Source organism: Clarias gariepinus, chromosome 7 (genome assembly GCF_024256425.1).
Source record: "Clarias gariepinus isolate MV-2021 ecotype Netherlands chromosome 7, CGAR_prim_01v2, whole genome shotgun sequence".
NCBI lineage: Eukaryota > Metazoa > Chordata > Actinopteri > Siluriformes > Clariidae > Clarias > Clarias gariepinus.
In genome coordinates, this window is record NC_071106.1 from 2,440,563 (window position 1) to 2,461,286 (window position 20,724).

The 20,724-nt window shown below is 41.7% G+C and overlaps 1 protein-coding gene and 1 long non-coding RNA gene across 2 annotated transcripts in view; both read right to left on the reverse strand.

The window, feature by feature from the left end:
• The window catches only part of LOC128527602 (NACHT, LRR and PYD domains-containing protein 3-like), a 159,120-nt gene that overhangs the window by 118,606 nt on the left and 19,790 nt on the right, over nt 1-20,724 (reverse strand). The window lies entirely within an intron of this gene.
• LOC128527624 (uncharacterized) lies at nt 969-19,541 on the reverse strand. The gene is made up of 3 exons (XR_008360898.1): nt 19,369-19,541; nt 16,608-16,778; nt 969-1,115 (listed from the first exon to the last, which is right to left on the reverse strand). It is a non-coding gene; the product is annotated as an uncharacterized LOC128527624 (long non-coding RNA).

Sequence of the window (20,724 nt, forward strand, 5' to 3'; positions counted from 1 at the left end):
TATATATTATTTACTTCACAGGGATAAATAATGATGTAGGCACACATGTAATATATATCTGTACAGAACCATTTAAAAGTTTGGACACACCTTATAATTAAATTTTCTTTGTTTAGTGATTTATTTTCTATATTCTAGTGCAATACTGTTTTTTTTTTTTATTCCAAAACTAAAACTCAAAACTCCGAAATTAAGTAATTAACAACAACAACAGTCGGCTGTTATTTTTAGACATGAAGGTCAGCTGTTCTGGAACAGTTCTAGCAAGAACAGTATTGTCAAGTGTATTTGCAAAACCCATCAAGCACCATGATGAAACTTCTTTATGTAACATCCTCAGCAGCGACCTCATTTCCCCTCTTGTCTGTTCCAACCACTCAGCATTCAGCATCAGCAGTAACTAATCAGGAGCTCTGTGCAATGTACTACTTCAATGAAGCAGACTTTTTCCTTTATCACTGTTTAAAGAAAATGTTTACTGGAAACTAGCAGTAGGTTTAGGAGTTGATTTTAGTGATCCAGCCACAGGCCCATCCATCTGGTCCATCATAAATCATACTCAATTCATCTGTCTATAAAACATCTGAAAAAGTTCTAACTTGTCTTGACACCTTGGGCTTCTGCACATATTTTTAAATGTTTTACTTTTTGGTGTTGATTAAATCTCTTTTTGTACCATTTTGTCTGAGGTAAAGAAGCTGTCTAATAGTTATACACACCTTGCTGTTAATAACTTTTGGCCACACCCTCCCGCTTTATAAAAAATCCACATCACATAAGAATCCTTAAATCTAATAACCAGTCAGGTTTATATAGTTTGAAAAATACTGTATAATATTGTAATAAATATAGACAGAGAAATGGCTCGAGTAATATTACAAACACATTTTTAAATCTCTGGTTCGTGTTCTTCAATCTTATATACATTCTTCTGTTTTTGACAGACTCACCACAGTGTGTTCAGTTTACACTCGTGTTTCTTCAGTAGATCACAGAGCTTCTCCACTCCTGAGTCTCCTAGTTCACACACACTCAGATCCAGCTCTCTGATGTGTGATGGATTTGTACAGAGGGCTGAAACCACACTAGTGCAGGATTTCACACTTGCATACAGTCTGCAGAGAAAAAATACTGTTTAGTCCAACAGAGAAAGGAAAGATATAGAAATGACTAAAGTAGTATTATAAACTACTATATTAAACTGTGGTTTGTGCTCTTCATACACACATTCTTCTGTTTTTACCAGACTCATATGACTGGGTGAGAACTAAAAAACATAACCATTAGGGTTATAATACAAAACTTAACTGTACAATTTATTAAATACTAAACATGATTTTGATGTCTCAATTCAATATTATTTCAATACAAAGAAACAGTAATTTTAAATTATTAATAATTATTTAAAATTATAAATGGACAGTAATTTAAAGTAAATGACACATTAAAGTTAATGTGATGGATTTTGACTGTTATGCTTGAAGAAACATAAAATTGTCACGAATCGGTTGCTGGTGAGGCATAAATGCAGAGGAAGCAGACTGAGAGTTCATTTCTTTTTAATGATATATTAGCACAGTTACAAACCAAAAACAAAAGCTCTTTTCCTAGAGCCCTCAGAGACCTTTAATATATTAACGCTCTTTACAGAAAAACAACCATCATCAAAATAACAATAATAACTAATGCTAGACGCCTGACTACACTAGAATCAGGCCATTTATACTACTCAACTTAAATTACTCGCCTCGATTCAGGTGTGCGCTCTTGTCACCTGACCGAGGCGCCCTATGGGAAATGAAGTCAAACTGAAACTAAACTAAAACAAAACAAACATAATAAGTGGCGTTTTGGCGCCCTCTATGGGTTAACCCTTACAGTACTCCCCCTTTAAAAACGCTCCTCCAGAGCGCTAACGGAGGTCCTGGGCTCCCTTTCCAGTGCTCCGTGTCTTGCCTCCTAACACCAAGGCGGTTGATATTGTTTTCTGGGTTGGGTTGCAGGACAAGCAGAACAGATTTCCCCAAGCCTAAAGACGGCCAAACTGACCCTGGACCCATGTCCCCGACGCTGGGTGAAGTGGTTGGCATTGGGGTCTTCGTGCCACACAGCCCAGCTGGCACGACATCCGGATAAGCTAAGGCGCCGTCCGCGGCGCTTGACGGCAGCGGAGCTAAAGTGCCGCTTGCTGAGCTTGGAGGCTGTGGAGCTGGCGCGATGTCTTCGAATGGACAACTTATGGCGCGTCGCAGCTGGGATACGTGAAACGTGGGGTGAATCTGTCGCATGGACGAGGGGAGAAGAAGTCGGACTGCACATGGGTTGATTATCCTGGTTATAGTAAACGGGCCGACGAAGCGGGGGGAGAGTTTACGTGAAAGAGTCTTCAAGGGGATGTCCTTTGTGGCGAGCATGACTCTTGGGCATGAGACTCAGGTCTCCTACACGGTATTTGGGAGCTTTGGTGCGGTGGCGATCTGCCTGTTTCTTGTAAGAGGAGATGGTTCGTAGTAGAGTTCGCCTAGCGCATAGCCACGTCTCCACCTCTAATTCTTGGACTGGGAAGAGTGGAGGTTGGTAGCCTAAGCAGCACTGGAACGCACATAAAACCGCGAGGTGAACTGAGGACCCTGGTTTGACACAATGTCTGTGGGGAGGCCATGGAGCCGAAATACATGGAGGATGAGTAGTTCTGCAATCTCCTTGGCAGATGGCAGCTTAGAAAGGGGCACGAAGTGCACCGATTTGAAAAAGACGACGGGAGTAGAATGCACATGGATGCATTTTGTTGTCTTGGGTGGACTTTTGGGAGAGGATCCACCAACCCTGGTATTGGAGGCGTCACCCTCCACCACAAACTGAAAAGATGGGTCAGGGATAGTGAGACTGGGAGCAGAGGTAAATCTTTGCTTGAGTTTAGCGAAGGCTTGATCGGCTTCCTTATCCCAGCGGAACCGGGTCTTTGTGAAGGTTAGCAAGGTCAGGGGAGGCGCGATGGAGCTGAACCCTCGTATGAAGCGGCGGTAAAAGTTGGCAAACCCCAGGAACCGTTAGAGGTCTCGCCGTGAGGTTGGTGTGGGCCAGCTAGTGACAGCCTAGACCTTGGCTGGTTCCATCTCCAACATGGACGGGGAGATGACGAACCGCAGGAAGGTGGTGAAGGATGTGTGGAACTCACACTTCTCCGCTTTGACATAGAGGTTGTTCTCTAAGAGTCTCTGGAGAACCTGACGAACGTGGTGACGATGTTCCCCCAATCCTTGAGAGAAAATTAAAATGTCATCCAGGTAAATGAATACAAAGGAATTGAGGAAGTCGCGGAGAACATCATTAATAAGGGATTGGAAGACGGCGGGAGCGTTAGTGAGGCCGAAGGGGACCACCAAATATTCATAATGTCCCGTAGGGGTGTTAAAGGCTGTCTTCCACTCGTCTCCCTCACGGATACGGACAAGGTGGTAAGCATTTCGCAAGTCGAGTTTCGTGTAAGTCGAGCAAACGTGTTGGCCCCACTGGAGCAGTTCGAAGGCGGTCGCCATGAGTGGAAGTGGGTAGCGGTTCCTGACAGTGATTTCGTTGAGGCCCCTGTAATCTATACATGGACGAAGGGACCCGTCTTTCTTTTTCACGAAGAAAAAGCGTGCCCCCGCAGGGGAGGAGGATGGGCGGATGATTCCGGCGGCGAGGGCCTCTGTGATGTTTGTGTTCATGGATTCTCTCTCTTGGCGAGACAAGGAGTACAGTCGGCCTTTGAGCGTAGAGGTGCCTGGGAGAAGGTCGATGGGGCAGTCGTACGGGCGACGAGGAGAAAGCGACATGGCTCGGGTCTTGCTGAAGACTTGCTGGAGATTGTGATAATGAGCGGGGACGTTGGAGATATCTGGGGTGTACTCGGCCTTGGCTGTAGTAGGGAGTGTAGGGAGTGCAGAGTGAAGACATGACGTGGCGCAAGAGGGGCTCCAACCCGTGATCACATGTTTGATCCAGTCAATCTGGGGACCGTGAAGAGCTAGCCATGGAAGACCGAGGACTAAGGCGGCGTAGGACTTATTAATAACGAAAAAGGAGATCTCCTCAAAGTGGTTCCCAGATGTTTTTTGAGTGAGTGGAAGGGTTCTGTGGGCGATGGCTGGAAGGGGGCTCCCATCTAGAGCTTGGACGGACAACGCCTTGGTCGTCGCGGAGCTGATCAGATTCCGATCGGAGCGGAGTTGATGAGCACCTGGATGGGGTGAGGTTGGCCGCTGATAACTCGTGTTACCGAGAGCAGTGGGCGTGATTCTGTGAGTTTATCGGGAGGAGCGCTGGCAGGCGTGGCTCTCGTGAAGGGGCCATGGATCGTGCTGCAGGTATCTGGAGCTGCTGCATTTGGGCGGTGACGTCAGTGAGCGTCTGTCTGGTAGTAACTAGCTCCTCCTGATGTTTCCCAAGGAGAGCGCCTAGATTGTCCAGCGCCTGTCTCATCCTGTCTAATCCTGCTGGATCCATAGTATGGCCAGATTATTCTGACACAATCTGTCACAAAGAGACGTGGTGTCTGTCGGTTCGCAGACGCGGATCCAGACGCAGGTGCAGACGCAGGAATGAGGCGTTGTCTGGTCGAGGATGAATGAGCGCGTGCAGAGCAGACAAATCCGTAGGCGCTGGAATCGTGCCGCGAGTGTGGCGCTGGGTTGAAGTCAGGGAGAGAGCGCGTTGGATAGTGAGCCAGGAAATCCGTCAGTGTGGTGTTCGTGCTGGGACATGAAGATAAGCCGTAGTCGTGGAAGCGCGCGTTGGGTCGTGAGCAGTGAAGTCCATTAGCGTGGTGTCTGTGCTGAGACGTGAAGACGAGCCGTAGTCAAGAGCGCATGTTGGGTCGTGAGCTGGGAAGTCCGTCAGCATGGTGACTTTGCCGAGACGTGAAGATAAGCCGTAGTCGAGAGAGCGCGCGTTTGGTCGTGAGCAACGTGAAGGCTATCAAAGTTAACGCGAGAAAACTGGTTCGAGAGACACAATAATCTGGCAAAGACCCAGTGCACTGCGCTTCCTTATAAGCTCAGAGAAATCAGCGCTGAATGAGAAACCGCAGGCGGGGCGGAGCGGGGGCGTGGAAGTGACATGACAGCGTGGGAAAACAAGGGTGTGTGATAAAGAGCATGACAGCGTGGGAATGGAAATGTCAAATGACAGGAGCGGTCTTAGATCAGCGCAGAGCGCTGAGAGCGTGACACTTTCTGAACACACTGTATTAACAGATCTGTGCCCAGAGTGACACAAAGGCCATTTCAACAAGTAATTTAAGCGAGTGTCTAATCACAAAAGTAATAAAATAACAATAAAGCCATAATAAAATCCCAGGACTTTTAATTTTGATACTTAAGTACATTTGAAGGTGAAAAATTATTTCCTTTTTCACAAGTAGTTATGTAAATGAAGGACTTTTACTGGAGTAATATTTTACCCAGGTGATCTCTGCTTTTACTCAAGTACAGGATTCATGTACTTTATCCACCACTGGGTATTGATCATTTTCAGATTTTGTAATCTGCTAAAGAAAATAATTCAGTAGGACTTAGTAATGTACTATTATATTTATCATATATTTTTTTATAGTTTTATTTTTTATTTGTGTTTATTTGCTCAAGATTTGTCTACCACTTGAAATATCTCTGAACCTGTTTAAAGGAATTGGACATGAATGTTGGAAAAGCAATGCTTAAAAAAATGCATTTGTCATTTTTTTAGTAAATATTGGTGTTTATGTATACATTTGATGTCCACATTAAGAGTTCTCTAAATTACTGATAGCTACAATTCAAAAGTTCCACTACACAGGACAAAAAGAAATTCTAACCTGAATGTCCAATATACATCTAGAAATAAATGTTCTAATTCTGAATGTAATCTAAATGTCCTTGTGAGGTTCTGATCTGACCATGAAAAATATGTGGACATCTTAAGATCTAACACATAACAAATTCATCCGGTGATGAGACGTCCAGGTTGAATTTTTTTTTTCTGTCCTTTAGTGAGTGTCTACCTCTCACTAGTTGTTCCTAATCCCACATCCTCCTCAAATAAATTCTTATTTACTCTTTATTACTGATAATAAATCAGATCTAAACAGCAGGTTAGACAAGTTAGTTAGACATTACTTGTTAGTGCTGACGAGAGCTTTGTTATTGTTACTGCACGTTATTAAAGCTGTTTCATCGAGGTTTTCAAGATGGCGGCTTGAAGGGAGGTTGTGTGTGGTTAAGCGGTGGTGCCACTTTGCTGAATTTGTTACTATTACAACCGCGTAATACAAACGGAGTACAAATTTTACGTAGGTCATTATGAGCATAAATAATTACTTTTTGCGGCAGTCAGAAAACATGTCACGTAAGAAAACGCAGATTGCCAACAACTCTGACGAGGCCAAAGAGCGAGCTGACGCTGCTAGTGCTAGCACGAGTCCGTCTGCGTTATCGATATCCGACATGGTTGCGGAGATTACAGCCAATATCTCTAAGCTTATTGACGAAAAGATGGATCCTATCTCACAGTTGTTGCAACTGTATCGCCCTGAGCTAGACGAGCATAATAAACGAATTACTGAAGTTTATGGAATTAGTGGAAGGTGATAACCCGACATGCTTCTTTGAGACATGGCTTTCTAAGACTCTTTGCATTACTGCGAAGTCAGGCTGTATAAAACTAGAGGGAGAACGCGATCACTCGCCCCCAAGCATTCCCCTTCGCAGCGACTGCGACACATCTTAGTGAGGTTTCACAACTTCCAAGACAAGCAACGAGTGTTAAATGTCGCGCGGGAGCTTGGGACCGGTGGCTCCCCTTTGAAATAGGGAGACAGCACAGTGATATTCTTTCAAGACTTCTCTGCATCTCTCCTTCGCAAGTGCAGGATGTTCGACGAAGTTAAAAGAAGTTTGAAGTCTATAGGCGTGGAATACAGGCAAATATACCCTGCCCTTCTCAAGGTAAACTTTCGTGGCTCAGCGAAGGTATTTTGGTAATACTTGACTGCCCAACACATACAACAGGCATCCCAGATAATTATTCATTGGTGTGAGCTTAAGTAAGGTAAATTTAACTGGAACATTGGGGCATGTTGACTTACCACGTTCACTGTATTCTTTAAGTTATGCGGTCATGAATAGCAACACTACCGCTTAATTTATCGGGTTGGATTTTGGTTTCCTTTTGTCGTTAGTAGACCTCTTTTCACTGGTGCTCTCGTTATCCAGCGGGAGAAAAAGTGTATAATTTTGTCGATGTTCAACAGTTTTTTGTTCAAGTTCTTTTTAGATGGATATATATCCATAGTGGATGGGAGAGGTAACCACTTTCTAGACAACTTATGTATTAACACTAGAAGCGCCGAGCAGCGGTCATTTGACCGCAAGGGGGTAAAAAAAAAAAAATACTTCACACTCGTTCAATTTCCAGGACCCTCCTTCCATGACTTTTCCTAGATCTGTGAGCTTAATCACCCTGTATGCTTAAATTTTCAAAATCGCACCAGTAAAAGCCAGTATAAAGCTATTTTGCTCTTATTTACGTGAAATCGCTGACAGCTGCGCGCCGGTCATGCCGTTTCCTGCCTTTTCCAACCTGCGATTCTCATTTCTCTCAGCAGATGGCGCAAGGAATCGCGCATACTATCTATGCGTCATTCAGTGTGTAACTGTCTCAGGTTTCATTCCATATATGCAGTTTTATATATATATATATATATATATATATATGTATATATATATATATTTTATCCGTGAAATATTGACAATTCGCCATTCATTCTGGCGTTGATAATCAGCGATATTTTATAAGGAGATTTAGAGGATTTAGCTTTACTTTATTTTATAACGTTTCGAGAAAATTCATTAGTTTGTTCATTCTGTTTAAAAATTTCTGTTGCAATTATCTCTAAAAAATGCAATGACCCATCCTGAGGATATAAAGCTTTATTAATGTGTTTGAATAAATCAGATCTACCACAGCAGATAATAAACTATGCTATGTCATAACCGAATCAAACACCACGACTATGCCTCGTTTCGTTCGTCGGGAACGTGGTTCACTTGGCCGCGGTGTATTATAAACCTGCGGAATGTTTCACTGTTTATGCCCACATAAGATTCATGTAATAAAAGCGAGTGAAATGTGGAAGTGGCCACTTAATGAGAACTAAATCAAAGATTTCGGTAACTACACTGAGTGTATAGTGACACTATGAGCTGAACAACTTTATCGTTTACCTCTGAGAAAAAAAGCTGTATTTTGTTTGTTTATATTTAGAATTTTTATAACAGTACAAGCAGACACACACACACACACACACACACACCTCCCCTGAGCCCTCGGTAAACATCCAATCACCGTCGGTATGCAAATGAGTCAAGACGTAGCCTAACGTGGTGTCGTGTCTGATTTCAGCGGTCAAGGAGAGGAAAGACTTTGAAACACGTTGTTTCACTGGTTATGACATAGTGACACTAAACAGCTGAACAACTTCACTTTTTTGAGAAAAATAGCTGTATTTTGTTTGTTTATATGTAGAATTGAATAAATAAATGAATAACACCTTCATATCCCCTCTCAAGAGAGTGCCATAGTCTATTGTTAGTTTTAATGATTTGGCTGAAACTAATTATCACTACATAAGTACCCCAACACCATTGATCATGAGTTTCAGCTGAAACTAATTCATATGTGTGTGTAATATGTGTGTGTGTGTGAGTAATCGAGGCCGGCTCTACGCAGGGCATGAGGGGCAGCGCACCCTCAAATATATTTGTCTGCACATGTTAATATATTCCTAAAATTTATATATTAAATATATTGTTGATATAAAGTTGCTAAACTGATCTGCAGTAGCGGAAAAATCCGCTGAAAAAGGGACAGGCTGCAGCGCACGCATGCGCGCGCGCACACACACACACACCTCTCCTGAGCCCTTGGTAAACATCCAATTACCGTCTGTCGGATTTCAGCGGTCACGGAGTGGACCAGTTTATATATTAATCTAAGCTTGAACTTATCAGCATTGTTTCGTCCAGATTCCGCTTAAGTGTGCACACAAAAAACAGAAACGTTTCTTGTAAATCAACTGCATATGTGTTTTATTTACAGCAATTCTTTAAAAAATGAATATACATTGTACAGTACAAGGTAAACACGAGAAAGATTACAAAATGAAAAAACAAATAGTGTCTATGTTATACACAGCTTAGTTTATTGTGCGTCGAGATGCTAAAATCCCTTGCATGTTGCCCCTATATTTTGTGCTTCCATTCCAAGTGAAGAGATATTTGACCGGCAGCCTAGAAACAAAAGAACTGTAGGTGTGATCACAACCCCCTCCGAACGACCGTGCCATCAATCACTGACCACCTCAGAAGTTCCCTCCAATGTATTCTGATGTTTTGCAATTTTTTTAGCACCATTCAAAGGCTTACAATTCATTTAACCTAAGTAAATGAATATAGTCAAATTTACCTCGTGTTTTCTACTATAAGATTATAAACCAATATAAACCAAATCTAAGCTAAACGTTACATTTTAAGTTACAAGTCCTTGGAATCCACTATAGTAAAAGCCTGAATTTGACTCTTTATATATATATATATATATATATATATATATATATATATATATATATATAAACATATGATCAGTTTTATGGCCCATCTGCTTAAAATGTAATGTAAATGTAAACTGAAAATTTAGTTTTTTTTTGGTATTCATAAGAAATGAATACTGGGGAAAGGAAGAAATATAACAACAGACAATTTCTTCACCTCGTTGGGACTTGCAAACAATCTTTTGGCGAATAAAACCACTATTGTTGGCACAATTAATAACATCAGACGAGAAATGCCCCCTTACACAGGCACAGTTTGAACGATATTCAACCAGGTTGTTGAAGGCTGGAAAGGCCACGCTCACGATTTATCTGGCAAAACGAAAAAAAATGTATGCCTTCTGAGCACAATGCATCAGGCAGTTTCAACTGATAATGTCGAAAAAAAAACTGCCTGAAACAATTTCCTACTACAACAGCACTAAAGTTGGCGTTGATGTTATGGATCAAATGGCTCGGCTGTATTCAGTAAAGGCAGGCACCCGGCGCTGGCCCGTGGCTGTGTTTTACAACCTCCTAGACCTGGCGGCAATTAATGCACATATTCTATATAAACAGTGCATGAATGTGACCATAAGCAGGAGGAGATTTATTCTGGAGTTGGTAAAGGAGCTATGTGCGCAACAGAAAACGGAAAAGGCAGCAGGGGCAATGGCAATGGTATGCAAGCGACCTTTACCTGAAACTCCTTCTCCACCTGCGAAAAGGAGGCAGTGTCAAATTGGCAGATGTGCAGGGAACAAAACCTCTTATATCTGCCAGACCTGTAAGCGGCTTGTCTGTGGCAAATGCTCAAAGAATGCACCAAAGCTATGCTTGGAATGTTAATAAAGCGATGCAAGCATCATGGGCAGAATTCACACTGTTGAAGGGAACTTGTGTTCGTAAGCAAATAAAAATCAAGCGGCAGATGTTCAGAAACAAAACTTATGTCATCTGCTAGTAATCTAAGCTCAATGAATTGTAAGCCTTTGAATGGTGCTAAAAAAACTTGCAAAACATCAGCATACATTGGAGGGAACTTCTGAGGTGGTCAGTGATTGATGGCACGGTCGTTCGGAGGGGGTTGTGATCACACCTACAGTTCTTTTGTTTCTAGGCTGCCGGTCAAATATCTCTTCACTTGGAATTGAAGCACAAAATATAGGGGCAACATGCAAGGGATTTTAGCATCTCGACGCACAATATACTAAGCTGTTTATAAAGTAGACATACTGTTTGTTTTTTCATTTTTTAATCTTCCTCGTGTTTACCTTGTACTGTACAATGTATATTCATTTTTAAAGAATTGCTGTAAATAAAACACATATGCAGTTGATTTACCAGAAAGGACGTTTCTGTTTTTTTGTGTGCTAAACTAAACTTCAGGGTCAAGTAATACGGATTTTATTTGTTATATAATATATATAAATACACATATATATAATATGTGTATAATAGTTTGACACAAAAATGTGGGGAAAGATTAAGAAACACACTGAAGCGGAATCTGAACGAAACAATGATAAGTTCAAGCTTAGATTAATATATTAATATTAAGATTAATATATAAACTGGTCCACTCCGTGGACGCTTCTTTAATATATAAATTTTAGGAATATATTAACATGTGCAGACAAATATATTTGAGGGTGCGCTGCCCCTCTTCTGCGTAGAGCCGGCCTCGATTACTCACACACACACACACATATTACACACACAATTAGTTTCAGCTGAAACTCATGATCAATGGTGTTGGGGTACTTATGTAGTGATAATTAGTTTCAGCCAAATCATTAAAACTAACAATAGACTATGGCACTCTCTTGAGAGGGGATATGAAGGTGTTATTCATTTATTTATTCAATTCTACATATAAACAAACAAAATACAGCTATTTTTCCCAAAAAAGTGAAGTTGTTCAGCTGTTTAGTGTCACTATGTCATAACCAGTGAAACAACGTGGACTCATCGCTGTGCTTGTTGTAACTGAAAAAAACGCTGCATCTGTTTCAAAGTCTTTCCTCTCCGTGACCGCTGAAATCAGACACGACCCCACGTTAGGCTTCGTCTTGACTCATTTGCATACCGACGGTGATTGGATGTTTACCGAGGGCTCAGGGGAGGTGTGTGTGTGTGTGTGTCTGCTTGTACTGTTATAAAAATTCTAAATATAAACAAACAAAATACAGCTTTTTTTCTCAGAGGTAAACGATAAAGTTGTTCAGCTGTTTAGTATCACTATACACTCAGTGTAGTTACCGAAATCTTTGATTTAGTTCTCATTGAGTGGCCACTTCCACATTTCACTCGCTTTTATTACATGAATCTTATGTGGGCATAAACAGTGAAACATTCCGCAGGTTTATAATACACCGCGGCCAAGTGAACCACGTTCCCGACGAACGAAATGAGGCATAGTCGTGGTGTTTGATTCGGTAATGACATAGCATAGTTTATTATCTGCTGTGGTAGATCTGATTTATTCAAACACATTATTGTTTTAGCGATAATTTCACGGAAGCGAGTTCAGAACTAAATCACTGCTCCTGCTCCATTCAAGACGTTCAGAAGTTTCAAATAGAATGAAAAAACGAATAAATGTTCTCCATACGATATAAAATTAAGTAGAGCTTTTCTCAGTTGAATATGAAAAAAGATACCGCTGATTATCAACGCGAGAATGAATGGCGCATTGTCCAAGTGCAAGTTGATCTTGGAGCTAAACTATTTGCTTTGTGTGAAAGCGCCATCTAGCGATCATTGTGTGTCAGCAACAGCTTCCCATTCAAAACAATAGGCGGTCAAAAGACCGCTGAACCGCGCTTTTAGTAGGTGACACTGGCGCGGCGCTTCTAGTGTTAACAATACATTTAAAGACTGGTTTGAGAATTTATATAAATCAGAATTAGAAGGGGATACAAAACAGTCCACGGAACTCTTCTTTTCCACCCTTAACCTACCCACCCTATCAGAGGATCAGAACACCTACCTTAATGCCCCTATATCTAAAAGGAAGTTCTAGAGGCCATTAAGAGTTTACAATCTGGTAAAGCGCCTGGCCCAGATGGGCTTAGTAGCGAATTTTTTAAAGAATTTAGAAATTTGTTAGTTGATCCCTTACTAAATATGTTCAGTGACTCATTCGTAAAAGGCTATTTGCCTCAATCTCTTAGAGAGGCAAATATATTCCTAATTTTAAAAAAGGTAAGCAAACGGAAGATTGTATCATATCGACAATATTGATTTAAAGATTCTCTCCAAAATACTAGCATTACGATTAGAGTCCCTTCTCCCTGTTCTAGTAAAGGATGACCGAATAGGCTTCATTATAGGATGTAACTCTATTAATAACATGCACCGTTTGTTGAATGTAATACAGTTTGCTAAAAAAACAGTTAATAGAGGGCCTTGTGATCTCCTTGGATGCAGAAAAGGCATTTGATCGCATCGAATGGCCCTATTTATTTTACACATTACATAAATTTAGTTTTGGTAAGCACCTTATCAAGTGGATCAAGTTATTGTACAATGAGCCTCTTGGTGCCGTGCTGACTAATGGATGTCGCTCCACTACATTCAAAGTTGGGAGAGAAACAAGACAAGGCTGCCCTCTCTTGCCTCTTTTATTTGCTTTGTTAATTGAACCACTGGCAGAAGCTATAAGAACAGATAAAATTAGGGGCTTAACAATAGGGAAAAATCAACATAAGATTGCCTTATACGCTGACGATATTTTGATATTTATGATGAATCCAGATATCTCTTCCCCGGCTCTCTCGGACATGATTGATAAATTTGGTAAATTTTCGGGATATAGAATTAATTATCATAAATCAGTGGCAATGCCTATAGGTGGTTTAAAACAAATACCCCAAGCATCATCATCCTTCCCATTTAGATGGGCCCCTAAAGGTTTAATATACCTGGGAATTAATGTTACCCGCTCCTTTGAAAAGATGTATAAAGTAAACTTTCTTCCACTTTTTGAGTGTATCCGGATGGACTTGGAGAGGTGGAATGTTTCTTGGGTGGGTCGGATCTCCCTCCGGAAGATGAATATTCTTCCAAAACTACTTCATCCCATTCAAATGATTCCAATAATTTTTACTTATAAGACAATTAAAAAGTTAAATGATTGGTTTAGTTCTTTTATATGGGCCAAAAAAAAGAAAGCACGCATAAAAATGTCAACCTTAATGCTTTCGTCCTCGGTGGGGGGTCTCGACCTACCCCACATCCGGAAATATCAGCTAAGTGTTCACTTATGTTATATCTCTGACTGGGAACATAGAGGACCTAAAACAGTATGGTTTGATGTTAAAAATTCACTCAGCAAACTCCTTTTGGTAAATTTGCTTTTTCTTAAGAAGTTTAAATCTGTAAAAGCCGCCTGTAGTAACCCCATCACGATAAGTGCTATCAAGGCATGGCAGGTCATTAGGCGTTTGGAGGGCCGTTCCAGGCTCACCTCAACTTTTACTCCTATTAGTGATAATGTGGATTTTCTGCCGGGGACTGAGGATGCAAGTTTTCGTGTTTGGCCAAATAAAGGTCTCATCAATCTGTATGATATTGTAGCGTTTTTACGCCGGAAAGAATGCTGGAGAGACGAGTGAGCTTATTTGCTGCCCAATGCAATGGCTGGGAGTACTTTATTAAGCACACAGCAGGTATGGCATGAGCAGCACCTTCACTCAGGAGCCTACATCCAATTCAGCGTCAGCTTGAACTGGAGCACATTTCACACCCCCACACACAAACAGGGCCGAAGCCACTAACCCAAACACCCTTCCCTATCAGGGTGAACACTTTGGCAGGTGAGGGATGAACGCAAACGTAGTCCTGAGGCGGTCCGGCCTCCACAGAGTTCGATGTTTCCCCGGCGTGCGGCTGGTAAGGTGGAGCAAAACTCGTGCCCGCCCCGCCAACCGCACCCGGTAGATGACATCGAGCTGGCTGTGAGTGTCCACGCCCATTCGCCCCATAGGTGCCCCCACCCGAAAGTCTTGCAGCGGTGCCCGCGAGCGCTGGGTGGGGCCCTTCTGCCTGGCGATGAGCGGTTCACAGTTCAGCTGTGAGACCGGTGGAGCGACTGCGGGTGACGCAGTAACTCGGCTGCACACTGGCTCAGATGGCTGATCACCTGAGGCTGAGAGCCTGGAGGACTGCACAGAGAGAATGTTCAGCGTCGAGGGTTCTACGTCGCGATGGCGCTCCACGAGCACCCACAGTAAGACACCGTCCAGCACACAGTCGACGTAAAGCCCAGCGCGGCTTACCCAGCGTCCTCCTGGCGCTAGTTTAGCGGCTGCTCGTGTACGCTGTCCCTGAGAACGTTGCAGTGGTAGTCCGGCTGTCCCTGGCCTCGGCGTCGCCGCGGAATCTCGGAAGCGGTGTCGAGGCCTAGCCGCGACGGGTAGCCCTGTCCCCAGCTAGGTTCATCTACCGAGCGCCACTGAGCTGCGGGCGGTCGCTCGGCTCTTTCGCCGTGATGTGCCGCCATTATGGGCTCAGCGCGCTCGGCCTTACGGTCACCCGCGCCGTCGCTTTGCCGGCTGACGGCGCACGGAGCTGTAGCTGGCGCTTGCGCAACGTCAGCCTCCGCCCCGAGATCCAGCGCCGGGATTTTCTTCTTGCCGCTCCGCGTTGGTTGACGTGGTGTGCTCGCGCTAGCTCCGTCAGGAAAGCGCTTCTTCTGCGCGAGTAGTCGCTCCGCTACTCGGCGGCCCGCTTGGATTTTCAGAAGGTCCTCCGTTGTGCGCTCGAACCCGTTACTCTCCATCCCACTTCTGACACCAATGTAGCGTTTTTACGCCGGAAAGAATGCTGGAGAGACGAGTGAGCTTATTTGCTGCCCAATGCAATGGCTGGGAGTACTTTATTAGGCACACAGCAGGTATGGCATGAGCAGCACCTTCACTCAGGAGCCTACATCCAATTCAGCTTCAGCCTGAACTGGAGCACATTTCACACGTCACACCCCCACACACAAACAGGGCCGAAGCCACTAACCCAAACACCTTTCCCCAACATGGTGAACACACCGACATCCCCGCAAGGCATGCTGGTCGTCAGCCGCCGCCCCGCCCACTGTCCTTCGAACGAATTAGTCGTAAAGTACAGTATTCCACGACAAGATTTCTTTCGTTATCTACAATTAGGAGACTTTGTAAAAAAGGACACTACTTTACTCATAAACCAGGACATTTCGGCAGAGCTCATATCTCTCCATCATGGAGTTACAAGTTTAAAAATGACTCCTTTTCAATGTGCTTGAAATGTAAAACAAAGGAGGAATATCTTGCTCACTGTCTCTGGTTTTGCAGGGAAATTTAAAAATTTTGGATTATGGTGGAGCAAGAACTTAGCGTTATTTTGTCTATAAATATTGGCTGTGACCCAAAACACTTGTTGCTCGGAATATGTACCGATATGGTCTTAGACAAACATAAAAAGCAACGTTTGTAATTTTCTAACATTTTGCGCAAGTAAATGTATTCTTCTGAACTGGTTAAAGGATGAAGCCCCTTCTAGGGTATTTTGGCACAGGGTTATTCTGGAATATGGTTCTGGATTTTTTAACCTGTGCTGTTAACAGTAAAAATGCCATATTTCATAGAAGGTGGGACCCTTTCTTAAGATATATGGGTTTAGATGTATCCTCTATTCTTGTTAGAGGTTTTGTTTAATAAGAGTTTATAAAAGGAAAGGGGAAAGAAAGGAAGAAAAAAGGGAAAGGGGGAAAAATAAATAATTTTAAAAAAGGTAATTGTGTGGTATATTGAAATACAAATATGTAAAGCATTTTGATTGCGTGTTTTTTTATTTTATTTCTGTCTTACAGTTATTTAACGAAGTGGTGAGCCAGATGTTGTTGTTTTTTTTTCTTTCTTTGTTTTGTGTGTGTTTGGTTTGTAACTGTTTGTAAATGTTTAAAAAATAATAATAAATACATTATAAAAAAAAAGCTGTTTCATCACATCACTGAGTTACTCACCTCAGTGTCTCCAGTTTACACTCGTGTTTCTTCAGTAGATTACAGAGCTTCTCCGCTCCTGAGTCTCCTAGTTCACACCAACTCAGATCCAGCTCTCTGATGTGTGATGGATTTGTACAGAGAGCTAAAACCACATCAGTGCAGGATTTCACACTTACACAGCCACTCAGTCTGCAGAGAGAAAATACTGTTTGGTCCAACAGAGAAAGGAAAGATATAGAAATGACTAAAGTGGTATTATAAACTACTATATTAAACTGTGGTTTGTGCTCTTCATACACACATTCTTCTGTTTTTACCAGACTCATATGACTGGGTGAGAACTAAAAAACATAACCATTAGGGTTATAATACAAAACTCAACTGTACAATTTATTAGATACGAAATGTGATTTTGATTACAGAGTCTGCAGGAGAGAGAGAGAGAGAGAGAGAAGAAAGTACTTCATCATTCTGGGTTACTGGGTTAATACACTGCCTGGGCATGAATAAATAAATAAATAAAGTAAGATTAGTCGCTAACTGACCATCGCTACACAGAGGACCATAAACGAGGCTGTATTTAGATTTTTATGGAGACATGGCTGAACCACAACATACTGAATACCACAGTGGAGCCAGCAGGCCGCTCACTTCATCGTGCCGACAGAGCTCTGTGTTTACATTAATGAAACATGATGCACCAACATGAACACACTCGTACATTCTGCTCTCCATACTTGGAATATTTAATGCTTCATTTCTGATCGCCTAGGGAACATACAGTCACTGTTGCCATGGGATTAGACATGCTGCCACATGCTAACGCTAAACTAGCACTAGAACTTATGTTTTGAACATACAGAATGGAATATAATTGTCCATGAGACTGCCCTGGAGGTGAACACTTCATCTGTACTGTCTTACATTAACCACTGTGCTGACAATGTCATCGTTAGCAAAAGCATCTGAGTGACCCAAATGAGGATCCATGGACGAACAGCGAAGTCAAACATCTGATTATAAATATGAGACATGACCTTCAAATCATGAGATCTCTCAGCCTGCAGCACTGTCTGCGCAAACCTCAAGAGAGACATCAGGTCTGAAAAATGCAACTACAAACCTCAGATAGAAGAGGACATTAATAGTAACACAAATCCATGAAGGATGTGACAAGGCATCCAGACCATCACAGATTACAAAAGGAAAAACCAGGTGGAGGATCTTAACAACTTTGACAGACAATAATCAACCTCCAGCCAGTTTTGACTTGTCTGACACTCCACAGTTGTTTTGAGCACTCATGAGGTGTGACGGCCCTCTGTAGCATCAACATATGGAAAGCTGCTGGGCCTGACCTGACTCCAGACCTCTCTCTGTCCACATGTCCACAGTCCCTTCAAACCTCAAATCCACCACAATGTGCCCATCCCCAAGAAACCCATTACGCTTGCCCCTCCCCCAACAGTGTCTCATAAAAATGTGTAATAACTACGTTTGGGTCCAGCAGAAAACATATCAGTTTCTCTGCGATACACAATCGAGAATTGTCCGTCTCTAACACCGTAAACATAACCAGATACAGACTGAGGTAGGGGTGACATGGGCAGCTGTCCAGGACAAAATCTCACCAGGAGCAGCACAGTGGGTGTGGAAAATAAAAACTAAATTAAAATGCTGGTGATATTTGTACAATCAGTTTTCTATCACTAGTTTGTACGTCACATTTTTCACGTCACCGTGTGGGTCAGTTACCTTGTTAGTGCCCTGATTTTAATTTGTGATCAAAGCAGGATAATGTGAGGAATATGTAGGAATCTGCACATGATCTGTGGTGCTGTAAGAGCAAAGTTTGATTTATTATTTCCCACATCGTTGGCTGTGCCAAACCCAAATCATCACTGTTTCAAAGGTGCATCTTCACTGCTACTAAAAAATGTAAAGTAGTATTCACCTGTGGTGACAGAATACCAAATGTGTTAAAGAACCAGTTACAGACCGCATGTGATGTGTTACTAAAAAAGTATTCCATGTTCGTCCAAAGGTATCATTTATGTCCTCTATGTCTCTCTGTGTTATCAAAACGTCTCTCCTCTACGCGTGTCTCTACAATCTCCTCACTACTACTAACCAGTTAGGACCTCCAGAGCTCTCCTACATTTTGATAGAGATAGGAGTGATCTCGCATTTTAAGAACGTCGATGAATGAATGTTGTTTGAATGTAGATTGTTGATCTAATCATTTTGATTCATACACATTTTTTACATTTCACACACATTTCCATAATTTTGGATTGTGTAAAACTGCTTTGCGACAATGAACATTTTTTAAAGCACTATACAAATTAATTTTTATTAAAAAAATACATTTAAGAATTTTATTTAATTGCTCTTACTCCTACTCATAAAAGTAGGACCAAAACTGCTATGAGCGACTCACTGTGAGCATTTTTTTTTCTGTGATAGTTTGTCCCATTACTTTTGAGCTTGTGAAAATAGAGGCACTTATTTTAGGATCTATCATTTATAAAGGGTTAGTGTAATATTCATGTTCATTTTGAATTAAAGGGATCTACACTTAAATTACATCTTAACTGCTCCATGTAAAATCCATTGTGTTGATGTTTAAGGACAAAAATATGAAATCACATGTACACCCACAAATCAGCCATTACATCACTATCTATAATAAATTTATCTAAATGTCCTCGAATGTTAAGAGAAAAGTGTTTAACTGTTTATACTCGGTTCGATCCCCACATGTAGAGTTGTGTCTTACGTGAGTTTCTGCAGTCTGTAATGTGGATCCTGCAGCAAAGCCGAGAGCTGATTCACTTTAATGTCTTTAGTTCTGTAGGTTAGATCCAGCTCCTTGTGTAGTAACGGGTTTTTACCTACAATGTTAGTGAGACACTTGCAGGCTTCCGCTGCATCAGCACTTTTTAACAACCTGTAGAGTAAATAACATCAGCACATTAATAACTGTGTATGGAAACAACAAGGAACTGATGGTTATGTGCTTTAGCTGTGATTCAGTTTCTGATTTTAATGTGTATCTGTATCCGGCTGTATCAGCTACAGAATTAGTGCACACTAACCATCATTTCTTAATAAATTATTATTCATTTAATAATCAGTTAATAACAGTCTGTAGTGTTATTGTTTAGGTTTATTTAATACAAAACTCTATTCAGAACTTTTTCCTGGATAATCAGAAAACCCTTTAACATTACGATGTGATATAGTGACACTGAATAATTGTAATGAAATCATTTAGCAGAATTAAATCATTTTCAGTGAGCATCTAGATTATTTATTGATTGATTTAGTGAGTTATTCATTTGTTTGTTTGTTTATTGTTTTCCTCACCTCAGTGTGTTCAGTGTACAGTTTGGATCCTGTAGTAAATCAGTGAGCAGCTTCACTCCTGAGTCTCCAGGGTCGTTCCCTCTGAGATCCAGCTCTATCAGGTGAGATGATTTCAGAGCTTCAGCCAGAGCAGTGTATCCTTCCTCTCTTATACTGCAGTCTGAAAGTCTGGAACAAAAGTAAGTCAATATAAGGGGTATAGAGGATAAAAGTCTTTTATTCTCTTTTGATTCATTTTGGTGTTTCATATATGGAACATTTATTAAGATTGAATCTAACCCTACTATATTTCCCCCTGGTTGTGGTTCCTTAGACAGATGAGAACACAGCAATCACACTTAAGTTCATAAACATTTAAGCGACATGGTGTGTGTTTTGTAGTTTAGGGCTTTTTGGTAGATGTGAGGTGCAAACTGAGCCAAAACACAGAGCTGTAGCGCTGCAGAAATACAGTGTGTTATGGAGATTTACATCAATGAACTAAAGGAATACATGAGAAAAGCAAAGTCTTTGTACAGACTCTCCAATGTTCTGTGTGGACGAAAACAATTTATTAGACTGTAAAGTCTGTAAAGACTACAAAATTAATACTTTAGGTCAGTGCCAGATGTTTTCTGAAACTGCGGATCTACTGGGATTTTCACACACTTTACAGACACCAGAACTCAATCCAATAGAGCACCTTTCAGATGTGATGGAACGGGAGAGTCGCATTATGGACGTGCAGCGAGATGTGTGATGTTCTCATGTCAATATGGACAAAAAT